General features: G+C 39.2%; 1 non-coding gene across 1 annotated transcript; it reads left to right on the top strand.

The window, feature by feature from the left end:
* Nucleotides 1-9,688: 9,688 nt before the first annotated feature.
* On the top strand, nt 9,689-9,815 carry LOC125917786 (U6atac minor spliceosomal RNA). Its single transcript, XR_007456296.1, has one exon. It is a non-coding gene; the product is annotated as a U6atac minor spliceosomal RNA (small nuclear RNA).
* Nucleotides 9,816-10,083: the final 268 nt, after the last annotated feature.

Genomic DNA, 10,083 nt, shown 5'->3' with positions numbered 1-10,083 from the left:
GTTTTAGAGGGTAAAGACAGTTCTGTCTGGATTGGAAAAAGTGGGTAGAAGAGGATTCAATCCTCTGTTCGATGATTTTGCTTAATAATCTCTGAGAACTCTATGTTTTATTTTCTGCATCTCTGTATTTATTTATGCAACCTCCTAGATTAAGTCTACTCGTGCTATCACTGCTTAAACTTAAAACACCTATGTGTACATCCACCTTCTTTCTCATTCTGCCTCTCCCCATCTCTCCCACCCTCTTTCTGCCCTCTCTTCCCCTTTTCTCTTTTTTCTCTATTTCCCTTTTTCTTTCTTCCTTTCATTTTTCCTTCTCCTCTATGGGAACAATAATTGATCAGTTGACAGATCTAGGTCATGCTGGCAGGGGTTGCTCTGCTTCATGCAGGCTTGCCCAGGAGAAGGAGGGAGAGTCTGTCTTCCCAGTCCACAAGGAGCCCAGATGATGCAGCGCAGCAGGGGGAAGGGGGGACAGATGAACTGGTGGGCTAGTTCAGGCTTCCCCAGCAAGAGTACCTGGGACCCCATTGATCACAGAGTCCTCAGTTATTTGATATCCCCGACACTCTAATTTTCCATATCCAATTTACCTCTGTCACTTTCCCACATTTTGCTCAGTGTCTATTCCCTGCCTGTTACAATTTTCCTCATTTTTCTTTCTACTTCCCCCTCCTTTCCTCTTCTTCTTCCCTCCTTCCAAAACAATGACAGAGCACAGATACTCCCCCACTTAAGTCATACTAGAGAGATGGCCTTTTGTTTATTTGCAAGAAGAAAAACAGAAACCCTGCCAGAAGAACTCTGTAAGTCATTTGCAAACTGCAAAACAAACCAACAAAGATTCACATTTTCGTTGCCGAGAAGCGAATATTTCAAGAGAGACTGTCAAGCTAAGAAATCAAATATTGGAAAACACGTTCTTTAGCACTGTTACTAAGGACATCTTAGGTTACTAAATTTCATTTTTTTTTCTTCTCTAAGAGTATTGCCTTCATAGTAATAAAAGAATGTTCAAAGGATTGGTTGGTTTTGGCTTCAAAGGCTCGTTCAGATTAACTCTCTGGAGGTGCTGCCCTTGCTTTGTCTTGGTGGTGTCACCAAACACTAACCCAACACAGACCATAGCTGTGTATGTGTTCATTGGTTGAATCACCCTGCAAGTGTTTATTGAGTGCCCACTGTGTTGTAGTTGTAGGTGGTAGGTGGTGGGAATAAATGCATCAGGGACTAAAACAAACTCAAGGATGAAACCAAAGACAGAGTAGAATTTCTAAGATTTGGCTTGGTTTTCCATCCTTTTTAATAGCATTCAAAAGCACCAACAGGAGTGCCAGAAGCAAGAGGGAAGAATGAAAGACACAGCCTTTGGTTTCTCATGGAAATGGGTGGCAAGAAAGCAACTAACCTTTGATCCTTGTTTTACGTAGGGAGCACTGGGAGAGGACTCACAACTGTAGTTCTGTGTTAATAATAAATAAGAGGTGCTGCCTTTACTACTCCATGCTGTCTTCTGCCAAGAAGGAACTCATAGATATTTGATGTGCCCTCAGTTATTATGTGGATGATGAAAGCTGATTTAAGTTAGTTGGCTTTGTGACAATTGTCTTTTGTCATTCAAGTTATTAGTTGATTCTTGGCACAATGCCGCCCTGTCTGGTAGCTTATCCACCTCCCTTTTGCCTTGCTTTCTGCACAGAATTAGAGGTAAGGGGAGTGGGGGAGATACTTATATCAGACAGATCAGGGAAGGATTTGCCTCTGGCAGTTAGTTTGGATGAGGCAAATGTTATGCAGGGGGACCTCTTAGAGGGATTCATAACTCAGGGAATATCTAAGATAATCTCCCTTCTGAGAACCCTTTTATTTGCTACCCACCCATGTCACCCTAACTTAGGGTTTCTGGAATAATAAAAATTCATCAGGCTTTATTTGTTCTCCTCTGGTCATACACTACAGTTGGGACACGGGTCTTCTTCTAATCCATCAACTTGTGTTTCCAGTCATATGTACCCAGAGGGAAAATGGCTTTTCTTATGCTCAAACTGTGTACAAGCTGCCTGCTGAATGCTCAGGATGATTGCTTACCTGGCTGCTTCTATCTGCATTTTCATAGAGGTGATCATGATTGTTCTTATCTTTCCTCACATAGAGAACAGATAACTTTCACATGGATCCTGAGTCTTCCAAGTCAAGCAGTCAGTTCTACATCTCCTGACCTCATCTCTGAGACTGAAAGGTCATCAGGGGATTTGCAATATTTACATTTTCTAAGCCAATGGTTCTCAAACTTGGTGTATCAAATTGCCTGAGGAGCTTTATAATAATACCAATGACTGAACCCTATCACAGACCAATAAAATCAGATGTTCATCATCAATCTTTTTAGAGCCCTGCAAGAGGTTTTAATATGTGGTCAGATTTAAGCATTGGACCTCTAAAGTCATCTGAAAAGTTCTATGATGTTGGGTAAGACACATCCTTTACATAAGCCTCAGTTTCCACATCTCTAAAATAAAGAATTTGGTCTAAAATATTTTCAAGTTTCATTTCAAGTTCAACACTTTGCAATTTTGCAAATAGTCTTTTTGATATAGCACTTGAAAAGTAGTGATGCTAGAAGAAAGTATTTCAAAGCAGTTTCTGCTTGCAAGGAGCTAAGAATATAGACATAGTCACAGACAGATGACCAAAGTCAGACTGTGTGAATGGTGTGTGTGCAATGCAAACACTACATGCTATATCATATATATTTTATCACATATCTATATATGTATGTATTTCTTTATAAGGCATCCTTAGGATGGGAGAAAATGATTAACTAGTCACAGCATTTCCCTCATAGAGGAATCCAGGAATGATAAGGATTCTTTAACCGATCCATCTTATAAGAGAATTAGGAGCCACTTGAATGTGGGTCAAGAAAGAATGTGTTAGAGCTGGATTTAGAGAGTGCTAAGCGATGGTGAACCTTGGAAGAATCTCCATTCTTTAGTGTGAAGATTTTCATATTTCTCTTCTGCTCAGGGTCCAGTCTCTTCCCCGAGTCAGTTAGCCAGCAGTGTTGCTTCCATTGCTCTCCTTCTCTTGAGCAACAAAGGCTCAATGCCAAGAACCTCAATGGCAAAATTGCAGTTAGTGTGTTAGGCAGAAGTGATGCTGGTTCCACTCCCCAAGTCAGGTTGGCTCTGGCTGTGCATACATGAGTGAAAACTTGCCTGTTTTTTTTTATGGAGTCAGCAGGCTCAGAGGCACACGGGGAACAGAGCTACCATGCAAATGTGTGCCAAAGGCAGTCTCTGGGTAACTCACAAAGTACACGGCTGGCTCCCTAAAGTGTTCACACTGCTATGTCATCCAATCCCAGAGTCACAACCAGCTCAAGCCCAGAGGAACTTTCAAGATGACTTATTTCAATCTCTCTCTTTGAACTTTGATACCTCAATAGTGGAGCTGCAGTGGTCCCCTAGCTTCTGTCTCCAATAAGGGGAAGCATACATTTTTCTAGATTATTGTGCCTGACCATTAGATTTCAGGAAGACAGGAAGAGGAAGAAGACAAAGGAGAGGGAGAATCTGTCTTCTTACAGATTTAGCCATTTTCTCTAGGTCTAGAGAGACATTATAATATAGTGGCTGGATTGCCTGGGTCCAAACCCTGGCTCTTCCACTTCCTAGTTTGAAACCTTAAACAATATAGTCAACTTCTGTGATTCTGTTGCCTCTTCTACAAAATGGAGATAATTATGGGACTTAGCTTTAAGGCTGTTATGAGGATTAAATAAGTTACTGCAGATGAAGTGCTTGGAACACTGCCTAGCACACTGTAAGTTCTCAAGAAGTATTACTTAATAGTATTATGATTGATACAAATACTACTACTCACAGGACAAGTCTAATCCTTCTTCAACATGAATTTACTTTAAATATTTCAAAAAAAATTGTGTTCCCTTCTCCCTCAAATTTTCCCTCCACTGGGCTAAATATAGCAAGATTTTCTCCTAGTTTCTATCTTATCATCCATAGAAAGGGTGCTGATTGCTTTTATCCAAAGTTCTTCTGGGTTATTCTATATTGTTTTTAAAGTATTCTTCTCCCAGTGTGCTTTGAGTAGTCCAAAATATTATAGAATATGGCCCCTCCTGGCTCCAACCCAAAAGGGACAATATCTCAGCCCTTTGGCAAGGTAATGTAAACCCTCTAGGTCTGGCCTGGGTTTGCCAGCCTCTCCTAATCCTTTGCAATCCTGTTCCTGTTCCATGGACTGCTTGAGGACTTCTTCCGCACAGCATGTGTGCACACTGCTCCCTCTGCTGAGTGCTGCCCTCATCTAAAACTTACAATTCAAGAAAAATTCCAGCTCAGCATTCCTCTGCAGTCTCTTGTTTTGTCATCTATACTTCCATTTCTCCTGTACTTACCGCTATACTTAACATCCACTACACATGGCATAGGTACATGCTTACATGTCTATCTTCCTTTACCAGACTCTGAGCTCCTAGAGGTCAGGGACTGCTTTATTGATCTTTATGTTCCTAGGGCACTGAGCACAACACTTAGCACAAATTAAATACTCAGAACTTATAGCTAGAAAGAAGACAGAGAGAAGGAGAGAGAGGGAAAACAGCATGAGATTCCCTTAAGTTTTAGGAGCCATATGATCCTGTCAACTTCTGTTGAGCTATTGTTAATTCAAACCTTCCTTCTCCTATGCTTGTGGTGTTTTATGATGTGCACAATAACCCGATCTCAGAACTTACTCTTTCTGAAGTTATCTTATTAGATTCAACTGATACTTTCTTTCTGACAAGATCTTTTGGGGACTCTGAATCTGTAATCCCATATATTAGCAATATCTCCTGGATATAATCAGTCATAAACCATATGTTGTAGGCACCTGGGTAGTGGTAGATGAGCTCAGTATTTATGACTAAACTTACCCCAGAGCAGAAAATAGTCACTGTAGTGGTCAATAGATCAGATGAGTGGAGGATGGGATGGCTATCTGAACCTATGTCGGCGTCGTGGGGAGACACACAGGCAAAGGAAGTTTGGATCTAAGAAAAGAGGAAAGTGACTGGATGGATTGTATTTAGTTGGAGAAGATAAGGTGGTCAAGTGTTTCTTATCTGCTTCTTCAAATCTACTTTTTCCCTTTCACACAAAATTGTCCACCAGGGCATTTGACTTTCCTCCTAAACAGTCAAGATGAAACCTGGCCCAGGCATGGAAAAGGTTAATTGACGGCTTTTTTTTTTCTCAATGCAACCAGTGGTGTATAGACATCTGCAGTTGGATAAACCATTGTGCTAATTTTTAAAACAAATAAGAATTAATTGATTGTTCTATATTTCTCCTTCCTTTCTCCCTAACACTTCTTAATAGAAGGATCTTAATGCCCTATCACCATTTTTTCCATTACTTTCTTGCACTGCCAAAGCCTTGTCAAGGCGAAAATAATTTACTCATCAAATGCAAAAGCTTTTTCACAGACTCCTAGAGTTGTGAGAAATTATGGAATTTTCTCAGTCTCCCACTCAAGGCATCAAATCCCATCTGAATGATGTTCATCAGTTGCTGCCCAACCATTCCAGATATTCCCAGTAATCAGACACTAACCACATGAGTTGTGCTCCCCAGTTCTGGCTGTCTATCAAAATCACCTGTGGGGATTATTATAAGCAGGTGCCCAGGGATGACCTACAAAAATACCCATTGTATAGGTTAGTATAGGACAAAGTCACCTCTACCTTGAAATAAGTACAGATTATTCTATTGTGCAGTTACAACTGAGAATAAATGATATTAGTATTCCTTTTCATAGTTCATAAACTCTTTGGAAAACACTATTCTGGCAAACACTTTTGATATCTCCTCAAAATCAATTATTATCCTTTCTCTGTATAAACGGTGCTCTAAATTTGTTGCAGGCAGCAATGTGCCCATTCAAACTATTCACCACAAAAATTCCCTTGTAGCTCAGTATGGTCATGCAATGCAGTTCAGATTAATGCAATAAAAGCACAAGTTTGGTTGGGGTTTTGAGGATTGTACTCAGGGAGACTGTGCTTTATAAACCATGCCATTGCCCCTTCCTCTTGATGGAGAAAATGGCATACTACCTAGAGTTCCAGGAGAGAGCCTGTAAAAAGGCAGACAAAAAACACATATCAAGAATGGCAAAGAAGGAAGAATTTAGGTTAAACTAAATGGACTTGGCTGTTTTGGTAAATCAAAAATAATTGAGTATAAGGCAATTCCATATGGCTAAATCTAATAAAAGGACCTTGGGTTCAAGATGACATAGCAGTTGTACCAGCACTGGAAGACATGTTTCCATACTTACTATCACTTATGAGAAAAAAAAAACTTATTTAATTAGGTTTCTATTACTTGTAGATGAATATAATCCTAATGAATCTATGTGGAGCAAAAATTTGTCTCTTTCTAACTTCTGCCAATTAGAACTATTCAAAAACATAACTAATATTGTGTGATCCTCTTTCTAAAAGATGCCTATCATGAATACTACTTACCTTGACATTCTTAGTTCCTTCTTATGATTATTGTATGGCATGATTTTAAACCATTAATCATCCTGATCCTTATCTTCTGGACATGCTCTAGTTTGATAATGATTCACTAAAATGCATTACCAAACTCTCCTAGATATAGTTTGATTGATAAGTGAGGCATGGACTCTTACCTACCACATTTTGGACTTTATAGTTATATAAGTTCACTTTATTATTGTATTATTTTCTCTTTTTTATTATTTATTTATTTATTTTTAATTCTTTTAACATATATTTATTTTTGAGACAGAGAGAGACAGAACATGAACGGGGGAGGGAGACACAGAATCTGAAACAGGCTCCAGGGTCTGAGCTGTCAGCACAGAACCCGACGCGGGGCTTGAACTCACAATGTTTATTTATTTATTTATTTTTTTTGAGAGACAGAAAGAGAGAGAGCAAGAGGGGCAGAGAGAGAGAATGACAGAGGATTCAAAGTGAGCTTTCTGCTGAGAGCAGACAGCTGGATGCAGGGCTTGAACTCATGAACCATGAGATCATGACCTGAGCTAGGACACTCATGATTATGAGTAGGACACTTAACTGACTGAGCCACCCAGGCATCCCTATTCTCTCTCTCTCTCTCTCTTTCAGATACCACACTCTTGGCTCATATTGATGTTGTACTCATTCTTCTCACACACACAAAAAAATGCCATTATGTAAGACCTCTCCTATTCTTGCTTATAGTTAATTTTCTTTAAATTTTTCTTCTAAGTTTTTGAAATTTTACTGCACCTTGTGTCCTGTATTTAAATTCACTTTGATTATTTTTGGATTCCAATGATCTGTCACCATCAGCTTTGTGTCATCCTTAAATGATATAGACTTGTAATCTCCACATCATGAAGACGAATGATTTAAAAAAAAAAAAGCAACATAATAGACCCAAGGGTATGGCCAAGTTCTTCATTACATTCATATTTCAATAATAGACTCAATGGCATGGCCAAGTTCTTACTTATATTATATTTTACCCACTCCAGAATGATTTATTCATACCCTTCTGTATCTTAGCCAAAAACAACAACAAAACATAGTTTTTACACTGAAGGAAGTAGACAATTCAATACGACATAGTAAGTACTGAGATAAAAGCAAGTGTTGTTTGCTATGGCATCATCTAGAAGACTTTTTGAGTCAGAAAAGTCTTCTAGAAGGAAGATATATGAAGGCTGAGACACAAACTTGACTATATTTAACCAGGTAAGAGGAAAGATAAATGTTAGACTGCATATGTCAGAGCCTAGAGAAAGGAGACCATGGTAGGAATCCAGGAATCCAATACCAGTTTGGCTAGATGGACTGTGCTTGTGTGATTTGGGGGCTTTAGGGAATGGGGAAGAAGGGATGAAGATAGACAGACAAGATTTATAGGGAGAGATGTAAGCAGAAGTCAGAGCTTGAATGGCATATGTTTCTTATTAAAGATTTTATATTGAGAGACAAGTATTGAAGGTTGCATGTCAGATAGTAAAATGATGATTTGCAGTTTTAATTATTAAATAACATTATTTGAGTTATTTAAAAATGTTAACATGCTTTAAAAAATCTTGCAATGTTGTTCTAGTGACAGTGTGGAAAATGAATTAAAAAGGGGGCAAGACTAGAGGCAAGGTAACCTTCTAGAGGATGTTGCACCCAATCAGCAACCAGGGTGAGTGCTGCAGAGATGGGGAGATACAGGAGTATTCAAGAATTGTGGAGGTTGAAGGGTTATAACTTGGATATGGAAAGGAAAGAGGATGGCAAGTGATAAAGGAAAGTGAAAGAAAACTTCTAGTTTGGGGGTAAGTGATGTTCAGGTGGATTTTAAGGAGATGGTGATAAATGCAGTTTGGGTCATGATGGGTTTGAAGATGCCTAATGGGCATTTTCAAGGTGTTATCCAATAAGAAGCTAACTACATCAATCTGGAACTCTGGAGAGATCTCTAACCTTCAACAAAGATGGTCTACAACATAGATACAATTAATGACCCAGGAAGAGAGTACAGAGTATATACTAGGTAACTAGTATTTAAAGTTTGGGAAGAGAAGAAATCTTGGGAAGATAATTGACAAGAAGTGACCAAAAACATATAAGAAAATCCGGGAAAGTGTGATGCCACCAAGGTCAAATGATGTGTATTTGGAGAAGGCAGGAACAATGATAGTGTCAAATGCTGCTGAGGATCAAATGAGATTATACTTAGTGACAAAAATATCTTCTATGCCCTTGGGAAAACAGTTTCATGGGGTAGAGCCCTAGTGTAGGGAATAAAAGTAAGGTAAGGATATAGAAAATGTGAGCAATTATTTCAAAAAAGTTTTTGTGTTGTTATTATTGTTTTAAAAAAAGAGGGAGGAAATAGGGGGATAAAGGGGAATTGCAGTTGGAGAAGATGTGGCTTTTGTAAGAGGGGATCCTCTTTGAATCCTCTTTGAATCCTGTTTGAATGCTGAAGGGCAGGGGATAGTAAAGGGAAGGATGAAAGGAAGATCTAGGAGATGACTGACCAAGTGAGGTCTGTTAGGGAATATGAAAGGGTAGGAGGAGTGGTGAATCTTGAGCACCAGTAAAAAAATGAGTCATGAAGACAAGGAGAAAGAAAAATTGCATGACTATATAAAGTAAGGAAGGAGAAACTTATTTGAGAATTCCCATTATGATTGGATTCAACTGAAAATGACAGAAACTACACAGTAAAAATGGTTTAAATAAGATAGAAGTTTTTCTCTGTGGCCACAGAAACACTCCACTTTGTTCATGGCTGGTGTCATGTTTTCTAAGCTGAGAGACCCAGCCCTTTCTGTGGCTTGGATCTATTGTACATGGTTTTGACCTTCTGTCTAAGATGGCAGCATCTGTGTGCCAGACAGTGGGACAAAAGAGGAGAGGAAGAAGAGACAGAATGCTCTAGTGTACTATCTCCCAAAGAAGGTTCCTTCCTGGAAGCCCTCACATGGCACTCTCCATTTCATGCCTTTGGACAGAACTTGGTTACACTGCTTCTTTCAGATGCAAGGGAGTGTGGGGAATGCATCATCCACTTTGGATGACCACATGCCCAGACAAATTCAGGGGCTTATTATCATGGCAGGAGGGGAGGATGGATGTTAAGAGACAATTAGCATTTTGTATGACAGGAGGGAATGTTAGATCTCCCCCCAAGAAGGATGGAAGAAGCCTTTGGGCCCATACAACACACATGTGGTTAAGATATCACCACCTACTTTGTGGCATCTAACCATGAATTTTCAACATTTCTAGTCATTAGAGAAATGCGAATCAAAATCACAATGAAATACTACTTTATACCCATTAGGATGGCTGTTGTTTAAAACATTTAAAAAGAGAAGTAAAGAAATGTTGGTGATGATATGGACAAATTGAACTGGAACCCCTGTGCATTGCTGGTGGGCAAGTAAAGTGGTGCAACTATTGTGACAAACAGTTTGGTGGTTCCTCAAAAAGTTAAAAATGGAATTATTGTATGATCTAGTAATTCCACTTCTAGGTATATAGAA

This window comes from Panthera uncia, chromosome D1 (assembly GCF_023721935.1).
Source record: "Panthera uncia isolate 11264 chromosome D1, Puncia_PCG_1.0, whole genome shotgun sequence".
Lineage (NCBI taxonomy): Eukaryota > Metazoa > Chordata > Mammalia > Carnivora > Felidae > Panthera > Panthera uncia.
The sequence above is the reverse complement of the archived record's forward strand: the minus strand, read 5'-3'. Positions and strand labels throughout refer to the sequence as shown.